The sequence below is a fragment of the Oryctolagus cuniculus genome, chromosome 3 (assembly GCF_051225735.1).
Source record: "Oryctolagus cuniculus isolate XC-2025 breed Fujian yellow rabbit chromosome 3, ASM5122573v1, whole genome shotgun sequence".
NCBI classification, from domain to species: domain Eukaryota; kingdom Metazoa; phylum Chordata; class Mammalia; order Lagomorpha; family Leporidae; genus Oryctolagus; species Oryctolagus cuniculus.
In genome coordinates, this window is record NC_142869.1 from 183,737,472 (window position 1) to 183,750,588 (window position 13,117).

General features: G+C 52.4%; 1 protein-coding gene across 3 annotated transcripts in view; it reads right to left on the reverse strand.

The window, feature by feature from the left end:
• The window catches only part of TBXAS1 (thromboxane A synthase 1), a 216,382-nt gene that overhangs the window by 153,364 nt on the left and 49,901 nt on the right, over positions 1 to 13,117 (reverse strand). The window lies entirely within an intron of this gene.

A 13,117-nucleotide genomic window follows, 5' to 3' on the forward strand; every position in this document is an offset into this window, starting at 1 on the left:
TGTGACTCCCGCAGTTTCGGACAGCAGTAGTCATTAAAATATGCACCAACCGGGGAGGCATCGTGCACGGTGGGTTAGGCCACCACTTGGCATGCCTCCTCCTCTATCAGAGTGTCTGGGATTGAGTGCTGCCTTTGCTTCTAATCTAGTTTCTTCTATTCCCCCAGAAACCCTTTATTTAAGAAATACAAACATCAGACATTTCACAATTACAACTTTGGGAGCATAGTGATTCTTCCCACTGTACTTGCCCTCCCACCCACTCTCCCACCTGATCCCTCCTCCCTCTCCTAGTCCCATTCTTATTTTTTACTAGGATCTATTTTCAATTTACTCTATATATATATAATTAGCTCTATGTCAAGAGTTCAACAAATAGTAGGAAAAAACTGTTCCTCACCAGTCGAGACAAGGGCTCTTCAGAGTCATTGCGTCTCAAATGTCAGCTTCACGTTGCTAGAGTACCTTTTAGTGTTCTAATCTGGCTTCCTGCTGATGCGCCTGAGAGCCAGCAAAGACTCGGATGGAGTTATTGCCTTTCAAATACATAAAATATTCACCAACCATCACCTGTATGTTTCTATAGAGAGCAGGTGGGTAGAAAATAAGTGGGATAAAACAAATGGCATAAAAGAAGAAATTACAAGTTCAGAAATTTAGGTGAACTTCGCAAGGGTCTTTGGATCAAGGGCCTGGGAAACACGGTGGTCTTAAACCCAGAGGAAGAATGAAAACCTAGAGCAGTTCACCATTTGGTGTAACACGAGCCTGTGAGAGTGACAGGTAACGTGTAAAGACTATTAAAGGCTCACTACAGAAAAGATGGAGCTCTAGCCGAGATGTGGGATCAACCTGATGGGCCATCAATGGATGAATGGTTCAAGCCAATCTGGTCTAGGACATAATGGGATATTATTCAGCCCTGTCATTTTCGGCAACATGGATGGGACTGGAGGACATTGTGCTGAGTGAAATAAGCCAGGCACAGAGAGGGAGATGCTGCACAGTATCACCCACATGCAGAGTGAAACAGGCTGACCTCACAGCAGTGCAGAGTAGTGGTCACCCGAGGGTACAGGGAGCCTGGTAGGAGGCCTGCGTTCTAGTGGGCTGACCTCACAGCAGAGTAGTGGTCACCTGAGGGTAGAGGGAGCCTGTAGGAGGCCTACGTTCTAGTGGGCTGACCTCACAGCAGTGCAGAGTAGTGGTCACCCGAGGATACAGGGAGCCTGTAGGAGGCCTGCGTTCTAGTGGGCTGACCTCACAGCAGAGTAGTGGTCACCCGAGGGTACAGGGGGCCTGTAGGAGGCCTACGTTCTAGTGGGCTGACCTCACAGCAGAGTAGTGGTCACCCGAGGGTGCAGGGAGCCTGTAGGAGGCCTACGTTCTAGTGGGCTGACCTCACAGCAGAGTAGTGGTCACCCGAGGGTACAGGGGGCCTGTAGGAGGCCTACGTTCTAGTGGGCTGACCTCACAGCAGTGCAGAGTAGTGGTCACCTGAGGGTACAGGAGGCCTGTAGGAGGCCTACGTTCTAGTGGGCTGACCTCACAGCAGTGTGGAGTAGTGGTCACCCGAGGGTACAGGGAGCCTGGTAGGAGGCCTACGTTCTGGTGTTGCACAGCACGGTACAGGGACTACAGATTACAACAATTTAGTATATAGTTTGTAAAGACTGAGAAGAGGAGTTTGAATATTCCCAACACAAAGAAAGTATAGGTGTCTAAGATGGACCTGGGGACTTGCACTGTAGCACTGCAGGTTAAGCTATCACCTGTGATGCTGGCATCCCACACAGTAGTGCCAATTCAGCTCCTGGCCGCTCCACCTCTGATCCAGCTCCCTGCTAATGCGCCTGGGAAGGCAGTGGGTGATGGCCCAAGCACTTGGGCCCCTGCATCTACGTGGGAGACCCAGATGGAGTTCTTGGTCCTGGCTTCAGCCTGACCCAGCCCTAAATATGGTGGCCAATTGGAGAGTGAATCAGCCGATGGAAGATCTCTCTTTCTATCTCTCACTCTGCCTTTCATATAAATAAATAAGTCTTTTTTAAAAAAGATGGAAATACTAATTATCCTGATTTGAACATTACACACTGTATACATGTATCTAATGACCATACTATACCCCACAAATACATACAATTATTATGTGTCCACTAAAAGCAAAAGTAAAGACTGAAGGGGATGAATAAAAAAACAATGAAAGTAGAACTCATAGAATTGCACCTCTCGTTGGTCTAAGTTGCTTGTTTACTTGAGGACAGTTGTTCCTCTGGTAATTCTACTTGTGTCTAGTCGGCACACCTGGATCGGTGATAGCTGTCTCACTGACAGTCGTCTTCCTGTTCTCAAAAGCCACCTAGACAGCTGCCCATTACAGCAGAGCCTTCACTTCTATAAAATAACATCTCCCCTAAAATGCAATCCACCTGAACAAATCCTGCTAGTTTAAAAATGCACTCTTAGAGGCTCCGTGTCGGTGATTAATCCCTTCTGGCCAGTGAGAGTATTGATATTTAATTCACTGAATGATGCTCAATAATTACGTCATCCAGACCAGCAGGGCTCACGTTAGTCGTGGTCCCAGACTCACATTACTTGAAATTGGCAATCCTCAGCTTCCAGCGCTTTCAAGAAAGACAGCTTTTACTAAGTGAGGGGACCCAAATATAGCCCACCGTTCGGCTTCCTCTGTTAGGGTAACATAGGGTTCCTGTGCTAAATTCCACTGTTTCAAGGATGCTGTGTTTTGTCAACGATGATAGAATATTTCAGCTTTATCAATTCCTGTGAAAACTGAGCCACAGTTTCTGGTCAGACGTTTTCTGAACAGCCCTGTCTGTGACTCCCACCATTCTCCTCCATCTGTGATTCTATGAACCTCAGACCGGTTTAAAATGAGTACTGTCTCCAGCTGCCAGTTTCCTCATTTGAATCTGAATACTTGTGTTTTCATGAAAAACTGAGCAATACTTTCCACCCCACCCCAACCCAGCCACATTTTCAGACAGTGTGCAACCATGTCTCTGACTTCTGAGTCAAAGAACAATCAGGTGATGCACTGGGGGTCAAACAGGAGGAGTCCTCCCAAGCCTTTAAATCCCAGCTCCTGCTCTGTGACAGTGAGTCTGGAGATATATCCCAGTCCTGATCTGTGACAATGAGTCTGGAATCCTCTCCCATTCCTGATCTGTGACAATGAGTCTGGAATCCTCTCCCAGTCCTGATCTGTGACAGTGAGTCTGGAATCCTCTCCCAGCTCTCCTGATCTGTGACAATGAGTCTGGAATCCTCTCCCAGTCCTGATCTGTGACAGTGAGACTGGAATCCTCTCCTAGTCCTGATCTGTGACAGTGAGACTGGAATCCTTTCCCAGTCCTGATCTGTGACAGTGAATCTGGAATCCTCTCCCAGTCCTGATCTGTGACAGTGAGTCTGGAATCCTATCCCAGCCTCTGATCTGTGACAATGTGTCTGGAATCCTCTCCCATTCCTGATCTGTGGCAGTGAGTCTGGAATCCTATCCCAGTCCTGATCTGTGACAGTGAGTGTGGAATACTCTCCCAGTCCTGATCTGTGACAGTGAGTCTGGAATCCTCTCCGAGTCCTGATCTGTGACAGTGAGTCTGGAATTCTATACCAGTCCTGATCTGTGACAGTGAGTCTGGAATCCTCTCCCAGTCATGATCTGTGACAGTGAGACTGGAATCCTCTCCCAGTCCTGATCTGTGACATCGAGTCTGGAATCCTCTCCCAGCTCTCCTGATCTGTGACAGTGAGTCTGGAATCCTCTCCCTGCTCTCCTGCTCTGTGACAGTGAGTCTGGAATCCTCTCCCAGCTCTCCTGCTCTGTGACAGTGAGTCTGGAATCCTCTCCCAGTCCTGATCTGTGACAGTGAGACTGGAATCCTCTCCTAGTCCTGATCTGTGACAGTGAGTCTGGAATCCTCTCCCAGTCCTGATCTGTGACATCGAGTCTGGAATCCTCTCCCAGCTCTCCTGATCTGTGACAGTGAGTCTGGAATCCTCTCCCATCTCTCCTGCTCTGTGACAGTGAGTCTGGAATCCTCTCCCAGTCCTGATCTGTGACAGTGAGTCTGGAATCCTATCCCAGCCTCTGATCTGTGACAATGTGTCTGGAATCCTCTCCCATTCCTGATCTGTGACAGTGAGTCTGGAATCCTCTCCCAGTCCTGATCTGTGACAGTGAGACTGGAATCCTCTCCTAGTCCTGATCTGTGACAGTGAATCTGGAATCCTCTCCCAGTCCTGATCTGTGACAGTGAGTCTGGATATCTATCCCAGTCCTGATCTGTGACAGTGAGTCTGGAATCCTATCCCAGTCCTGATCTGTGACAGTGAGACTGGAATCCTCTCCCAGTCCTGATCTGTGACAGTGAGTCTGGAATCCTCTCCCAGCTCTCCTGATCTGTGACAGTGAGTCTGGAATCCTCTCCCAGTCCTGCTCTGTGACAGTGAGTCTGGAATCCTCTCCCAGCTCTCCTGATCTGTGACAGTGAGTCTGGAATCCTCTCCTAGTCCTGCTCTGTGACAGTGAGTCTGGAATCCTCTCCCAGTCCTGATCTGTGACATTGAGTCTGGAATTCTATACCAGTCCTGATCTGTGACAGTGAGTCTGGAATGCTATCCCAGCCTCTGATCTGTGACAGTGCATCTGGAATCCTATCCCAGCTCTCCTGATCTGTGACAGTGAGTCTGGAATCCTCTCCCAGTCCTGATCTGTGACAGTGAGTCTGGATATCTATCCCAGTCCTGATCTGTGACAGTGAGTCTGGAATCCTCTCCCAGCTCTCCTGCTCTGTGACAGTGAGTCTGGAATCATTTTCCAGCTCTCCTGATCTGTGACAGTGAGTGTGGAATCCTATCCCAGTCCTGATCTGTGACAGTGAGTCTGGAATCCTCTCCCAGCTCCTGATCTGTGACAGTGAGTCTGGAATCCTCTCCCAGTCCTGATCTGTGACAGTGAGTCTGGAATCCTCTCCCAGCTCTCCTGCTCTGTGACAGTGAGTCTGGAATCCTCTCCCAGTCCTGATCTGTGACAGTGAGACTGGAATCCTCTCCCAGCTCTCCTGCTCTGTGACAGTGAGTCTAGAATCCTCTCCCAGCTCTCCTGATCTGTGACAGTGAGTCTGGAAACCTCTCCCAGTCCTGATCTGTGACAGTGAGACTGGAATCCTCTCCCAGTCCTGATCTGTGACAGTGAGACTGGAATCCTCTCCTAGTCCTGATCTGTGACAGTGAGTCTGGAATCCTCTCCCAGCTCTCCTGCTCTGTGACAGTGAGTCTAGAATCCTCTCCCAGCTCTCCTGATCTGTGACAGTGAGTCTGGAATCCTCTCCCAGCTCTCCTGATCTGTGACAGTGAGTCTGGAATCCTATCCCAGTCCTGATCTGTTACAGTGAGTCTGGAATGCTATCCCAGCCTCTGATCTGTGACAGTGCGTCTGGAATCCTATCCCAGCTCTCCTGATCTGTGACAGTGAGTCTGGAATCCTCTCTCAGTCCTGATCTGTGACAGTGAGTCTGGATATCTATCCCAGTCCTGATCTGTGACAGTGAGTCTAGAATCCTCTCCCAGCTCTCCTGCTCTGTGACAGTGAGTCTGGAATCCTCTCCCAGCTCTCCTGATCTCTGACAGTGAGTCTGGAATCCTCTCCCAGCTCTCTGATCTGTGACAGTGAGTCTGGAGACCTCCACACGTACAGGACGTGGCTGTGTGCCTGCCAGAAGACAAACCATAACCCGGCTGTCTCCAGCCCCATTGAGATAGTACCTGCACCTGCGGGCTAGGAGCTTCCCCTGGAAAGTTCTCCTGCTCTGCTCACTTCTGGAGCACAGACCCGCCATGGAATGTGTCCTTGCTGATGCCTCACTCTTCCACATGTATTCCAAAGTCCTCAACTTCCTCAAAGCCTGGTGAGGAGGTGCTATTAGTTCTTGAATGATAGCTAATTAAGTATGAAATAGTGCTAAAAAGCTCCCTGTTGTAGGTAAGTGCGACACCTCCCACTCCTATGACATGAACTTTGAGGCTAAATGCCAGGCTCTTTACACTAAAGGCTTATTTGTTTGTTAAATTGATTTTTTTTTCAGTACAGGCACCCCAGGTACCCCAGGCATCCCAGGCATCCCTGGGAGTGACTCTGTCAAGTTCTGGTACCTTACAAGGATTCCTAGAACACCCTGCTGCTGCCAGATCTAAGAATCTATACACTGAGATCCCAGTGAGGGTGTTCAGCAGGGCACTGGGGGTACAGTGGGATAGAAATACCTAGAGGAACGAGGGAATGACTCAGGAATTTTCGGATCAGCCAGGATGAAATCGGACAAGACCTCCTAAAATTTACACTGAAATGTGGCCAAAGGAACACTGCTGTCTGGGGAAAAAAACAAGAGGGGGTCCCTACCCTCATCCTTGTCCTCAAATTCCTGAATAAATCCAAATTTTAAGATGAAAATACAGACCTTTAAGGTGAAGTTCAAAACACTGTGAAAATACAGATTTAGAAAATATCTTTGATGGAGGAAGCCTTTTTGAGTAAGATACAAATAGACACCATTAAAATCAATTAAATTCAACAACACAAAACAAATGTTTTCTGATTGGAAAAACAATGAACCAAGTCAAAGGTGAATAATAAAAAAAAAAACTATTTGCAGCACACATTAGATGCAAAGGACCACTTTACCTAATAGTAATGGGCTCTACAGATAAGTGGGGGAAAGATCAGTAACCCAATAGAGAGCTGTCAGAGGATTCTCTGGAAAACAAAACTCAGTGGACTTTGAACAATGGAAAGATGGTCAGACTTGCTGTTTAGAAATGCAAGTTCAACCTGCAGTGTGTGGGAGTGGGCAAGGGGGGACTGCAGTGTGGGAATGGGCAAGGGGGGCCTGCAGTGTGGGCGTGGGCAAAGGGGGGACTGCAGTGTGGGAATGGGCAAGGGGGGACTGCAGTGTGGGAGTGGGCAAGAGGGGGCTGCAGTGTGGGAGTGGGCAAGGGGGGACTGCAGTGTGGGAGTGGGCAAGGGGGGACTGCAGTGTGGGCGTGGGCAAGGGGGGGCTGCAGTGTGGGTGTGGGCAAAGGGTGGCCGCAGTGTGGGCGTGGGCAAGGGGGGACTGCAGTGTGGGAGTGGGCAAGGGGGGCTACAGTGTGGGAATGGGCAAGGGGGAGACTGCAGTGTGTGGCAGTGGGCAAAGGGGGGACTGCAGTGTGACAGTGGGAAGGGGGGGCTGCAGTGTGGGAGTGGGCAAGGGGGGACTGCAGTGTGGGCGTGGACAAGGGGGGCTGCAGTGTGGGCGTGGGCAAGGGGGGACTGCAGTGTGGGCGTGGGCAAGGGGGGCTGCAGTGTGGGTGTGGGAAAGGGGGGACTGCAGTGTGGGAGTGGGCAAGAGGGGGCTGCAGTGTGGGAGTGGGCAAGGGGGGGCTGCAGTGTGGGAATGGGCAAGGGGGGCCTGCAGTGTGGGCGTGGGCAAGGGGGGCTGCAGTGTGGGCGTGGGCAAGGGGGGACTGCAGTGTGGGAGTGGGCAAGGGGGGACTGCAGTGTGGGAGTGGGCAAGGGGGGACTGCAGTGTGGGAATGGGCAAGGGGGGCCTGCAGTGTGGGAGTGGGCAAGGGGGGACTGCAGTGTGGGAGTGGGCAAGGGGGGACTGCAGTGTGTGGGAGTGGACGGGGGGGCTGCAGTGTGGTCGTGGGCAAGGGGGGGCTGCAGTGTGGGAGTGGGCAAGGGGGGACTGCAGTGTGGGAGTGGGCAAGGGGGGACTGCAGTGTGTGGGAGTGGACAAGGGGGGCTGCAGTGTGGGAATGGGCAAGGGGGGCTGCAGTGTGTGGGAGTGGGCAAGGGGGAGACTGCAGTGTGTGGGAGTGGACAAGGGGGGACTGCAGTGTGGGAGTGGACAAGGGGGAGACTGCAGTGTGTGGGAGTGGACAAGGGGGGCTGCAGTGTGGGAATGGGCAAGGGGGGCTGCAGTGTGGGCGTGGGCAAGGGGGGACTGCAGTGTGGGCGTGGGCAAGGGGGGCTGCAGTGTGGGCGTGGGCAAGGGGGGACTGCAGTGTGGGGGTGGGCAAGGGGGGCTGCAGTGTGGGCGTGGGCAAGGGGGGGCTGCAGTGTGGGAGTGGGCAAGGGGGGCTGCAGTGTGGGCGTGGGCAAGGGGGGCTGCACTGTGGGCGTGGGCAAGGGGGGACTGCAGTGTGGGAGTGGGCAAGGGGGGCTGCAGTGTGGGCGTGGGCAAGGGGGGCTGCAGTGTGGGCGTGGGCAAGGGGGGGCTGCAGTGTGGGAGTGGGCAAGGGGGGCTGCAGTGTGGGCGTGGGCAAGGGGGGACTGCAGTGTGGGTGTGGGCAAAGGGTGGCCGCAGTGTGGGAGTGGGCAAGGGGGGCTGCAGTGTGGGCGTGGGCAAGGGGGCACTGCAGTGTGACCAGGCATTTTCACGGCAGTATGTCAGGGACTGGGGGCTCTCGTGCTTCTTTGCGTGGAACGTAAAGTGATGTCATATCTAGACGGAGTGGTTAGTGCATTTTATCAGAATAAAAACTGCAGATAATCTTTGGCCCAATAGCTTCCCCTGCAAGAGAAGTACACTGTGTGCATGAGAATATTCACTGCAGTGTTGCTTGTAAAAACAGAAGATGTTCATCAGTGGAGAACTTGGTTTAAAAACCAGGATACACCCATATAATGGAATCTTGGGGTAAAAACAGAACAGCATTTAACAAGAAGGAATGCCCCGAATGCTGTTAATGAAAGGGCAAGCTCAGCATACAGTGCCCATTAGTGATAGAAACCTGGGAAGAAGCTGCCTCTGAGCTCAGGGCTGGAGGTCCGTGGCCCGAGCAGGCGCCCCCTCCTCTGCTCGCTGGCGAGCTGGCCACATCCCGTGACTTACGGCTCAGGGCTCTGGTGAGGACATGAAGTTGTGCGGCAGATCTGGCTTCGTGGAGGGACCCAGGGAGGCAGATGCCACGTAGCGAATGGATCGGCACAGGTGATAGGGCCAGAAAACATGGGAGTCGGGTTCCACAGTAGGGAGGCAGGCTTGCATTAGCAAAACTAACGTGATGTGGGAGCAAGAAGTCAAAGTCAGAGCAGAATTAGAGAATCAGCTCTTAAAGGTAGGTGAGATAAAGAGAAAGGAGCTGTGCAGGGGCCCTTGGGTGCTGCTGGAGCAGAAGCAGAGCACTGTGATACCTGTAAGTAACTAGCGGTAGCGTGGGAAAGGCTCATCATCTACTGGATTACAAAGTTAATGAGACACTGGAAGGGGCGAAGTCTCTATCCTGTTTATAGCCAGTCACCGATGTCTGATCATTATATTAACACCATCACATAGGGTTTGGGAGGAAACACAGATCCTGCTGGGGGCTCACTCTCTGACTGAAGACAGTGACAAGTCACGGTCAGTCGGCTGGCCAGAAAACCTTGCTTTCCCCACGTGTGTGGCCATGGTACGGCTGCACGCCTCGCCTCGGGAGAGTTCTGGTCAAGCGCTGTGAGTGTGTGCACCCACAGGTATGCCAGCAGTCCGTGCTCCGCAGCCAAGCTCAGAGGCGGCAGGAACAACACGAGGAGCGGTGTTACATGGAGCCAGGCAAAGCAGCTCCGTTAGGAGACTCTTGGGAAGGCCTTTTGTTCTCAGCCGCGGCGGTGGCGATGGTGATGGTGGGGATGACAAACACCAAACACTGGTGTCTACACCAAGGAGATTTCCAGTTATGGGCCCTAAATCTGGCTGGGTGGCTAGGATGACAACCTGATCACCAGCATAAATAGGCCGGATTTGTCTTCCGGGCTCCTCACTGCTCACGGTCCCCCGGCAGTCACCGCCGTGCTGTCACGCGGGGCTCAGTGCGTGTGCACACGGCATCGACCACATGGGGTTCACTTGTCAGGGTGCATCAGGCTGGTACTGCAGTTTTAGAGGCTCAGGCTGGCACTTTCTTCCCTCACGGTAAAAGTAGTCTAAAAATTAATGTAATTTAAACCAGAATTTTTCCTAAAAGAAGAGGCTTTGTTATTCTTTAAACATAGTCCATCTTTGACACTCCCAATCACTGAGACTATTTTGCTAAAATTTAAGAGGTAAGAAAATACTATTTGGAATTTGAAATCAGCTTTTCATTTTCGCTCATCACCATCTTGCCTGCAAATCCAGGAGTAGGCGTGGATAAAAGGAAGTCAGCAGGAAATCGTTTTCTCCCTAAAGGAGGAGTTGATAGAAGAAATCATGCCATCACCTTTCTTTCTTTCCTTTTCACCAGAGGTGGAACAAAGAGAGGCGATAGTACTGCAATTTTGATCTCTACAACCTCATTTGAAATCATTCTCTTTGATTTAAGTTTTTCTTGAAATGAAAGGATAAATGGTGTTAACTTAGTTAAAGTTAGGGGAGAAAAGTTGATTGGACATCCTGTTGTCAAGGAAACCAATTCTCTCTCCCTCTCCCCCCCCCTCTCCCTCTCTCCCTGTCTCTCCCCCCTCTCCCTCTCTTCCTCTCTCTCCCTCTCTCTCCCTCCCTCTCTCCCTCTCTCCCTCTCTCTCTCCCTCTCTCTCCCTCTCTCCCTCTCTCCCTCTCTTTCCCTCTCTCCCTCTCCCTCTCTCCCTCTCTTTCCCTCTCTCTCTCCCTCTCTCCCTCTCTTTCCCTCTCTCTCTCCTTCTCTCCCTCTCTCCCTCTCTCTCCCTCTCTCTCTCCTTCTCTCCCTCTCTCTCTCTCTCCCTCTCTCTCTCCTTCTCTCCCTCTCTCCCTCTCTCTCCCTCTCTCCCCCTCTCTCCCTCTCTCTCTCCTTCTCTCCCTCTCTCTCCCTCTCTCTCTCCTTCTCTCCCTCTCTCTCCCTCTCCCTCTCTCCCCCTCTCTCTCTCCCTCTCTCTCTCCTTCTCTCCCTCTCTCCCTCTCTCTCTCCTTCTCTCCCTCTCTCCCCCCCCTCTCCCTCTCTCTCTCCTTCTCTCCCTCTCTCTCCCTCTCCCTCTCTCCCCCTCTCTCTCTCCCTCTCTCTCTCCTTCTCTCTCTCTCTCTCTCTCTCTCTCTCTCCTTCTCTCCCTCTCTCCCCCCTCTCTCTCCCTCTCTCTCTCCTTCTCTCCCTCTCTCTCCCTCTCCCTCTCTCCCCCTCTCTCTCTCCCTCTCTCTCTCCTTCTCTCCCTCTCTCCCTCTCTCTCTCCTTCTCTCCCTCTCTCCCCCTCTCTCTCCCTCTCTCTCTCCTTCTCTCCCTCCCTCTTTCTCTCTCCCTCTCCCTCTCTCCCCCTCTCTCTCTCCCTCTCTCTCCCCCTCTCTCCCTCCCTCCCTCCCTCTCTCTCTCTCTCTCTCTCTCTCTCTCTCTCTCTCTCACACACACACACACACACACACACACCAGTGACTAACAGTATCCTTCTACCTCCTCACTGACATTTAAAAACACCCCAGGGCTCTGCTCTGGAAATCTGTACAAGAAGCACCAAGGGAAGTGTCCCTGGAATTGCAACTCGGAGGGAACTCTGTCTAATTCTGATGCTGCACCTCACTTGGAATCAGAGTGGTGTCGCGGAAACACAGGAGGCAGTCTCTGAGGTGAGCACCAGATCAGCTGCAGAATGAGGCTGTCGGCAAGGGAGGACAGGAACAGGGACTCTTATAAAGAAATAGCACAGCACCAGAGTGAGCGAAAGACAAACAGTTCAACCCCTCGAGCCGTTGTTGATACCCATCAGGCTTAAAGCCAGACACCGTGCACCAGGGAAAAAACGTAAGAGCCAGGTTAAAAGGGATCTTAAAGTGAGGCACGGCTGCTTATATTTAAGGGAAGTCCCGCCTCTTTGCCCCTCCCTTAGAGAACTCCTCCCTGCTCCAGCGGTTTCAGCTTGGCTTGCGGCTTGTGTTGGCCTCACAGTGACCAGAGGCCTCCTGCCCTGATCTGGGGCTTCGCCGAGGAACTTGGTTTGACCAAGAAGATGGTCTGGCGGGAGGGTGTTAGCAGACGCACTGCAGCAGAACCTGCAGATGTTCTCGCACGCTGCCTCGCTCCCTCGGTCTTCGTCTTGAAGGCAGAGCCTGCCCTGACCAGCCCGCTCTTCCAGCGAACAGAGAGATGCATGGAACGGAGCGGCCCAGTGGAGCCCCTCCCCGACAGACACAGCCGGGAGTCCAGCAGGGCCTTCCAGCCAAGAGGCTCACCCAAGCCAACTGGCCAACCCTTAGACACACAGTGGGTTACAAATTGCTGTTTTATCGCTCAGTTTTAGGTGATTTGTTTTGCCACAATGACAAACGCACAGAGTGACTAGTCTACACCACAGCTTACTACTTTTTCAAGGCTACATAGAAAACCAAAGACCAGGCAGAGGAGCTCGGACAAAGCTGCGGGTTGCCTGGGCAGGACCGTGTCCACAGACAGAACAAGCTAGCCCCTTTCCACGCTGAGCTCTGGGGAAACGGAGGGCGCCAGTGCTGTAGACAGAAGGCTCTCAAACCTCTGGACTCCGTGAAGATGTGAATTAGCAACGCAACTGAATTTATACACCTAAAAGAGTTACCGCCGACCTGCAGGTCTAGAGAAAGCTACTGAAAATCACCCGGTGGCCGAGGAGAAGCTGCGTGGAAGCAGACTGAAATGATTAGGCCTCCAGGGTGGAAAGACGCACGTCGAGAATCAATGTCCTCCAAGTCTGTTAGACCGCAAACAGAGCAAACGCTCTGATCATGGGTTTGTTCACCAGACTCTGGAATTTCGGAAGCAAAGGAGCCTAACGGTGAAGATCTCAAGGGAAATTCAGGAAAATGAGGGGAGGGCTGCCTTCCTTTACATGACCAAGAACCAGGCTGACCGTGTGGCCCCGCATCTCCGGGGTTCGTTTTCTCTGTTCTGGGGTGATCCTTAGCAGCACTCCTTTCACTTTCATGATCCGCCATCGCTGCAGTAAACCTCACCCCCCAGTCGGAATCGCACAGGTCGAGGGGGTTTAGATGAGTTCCTGAGGAACGACCTGCCGTGGCTTGTCAAGGTGAGCTAGCTGGCCGTGCTCTGGGGCATGGAGAGCCCCCAGGTCCCCCTGTAGCACACCCCGCAGCATGCTGGTAAGTGGAGGTTAAGGCACGCATCCGAGGCTGGCACGGTGCCCCGGCACCCTCTG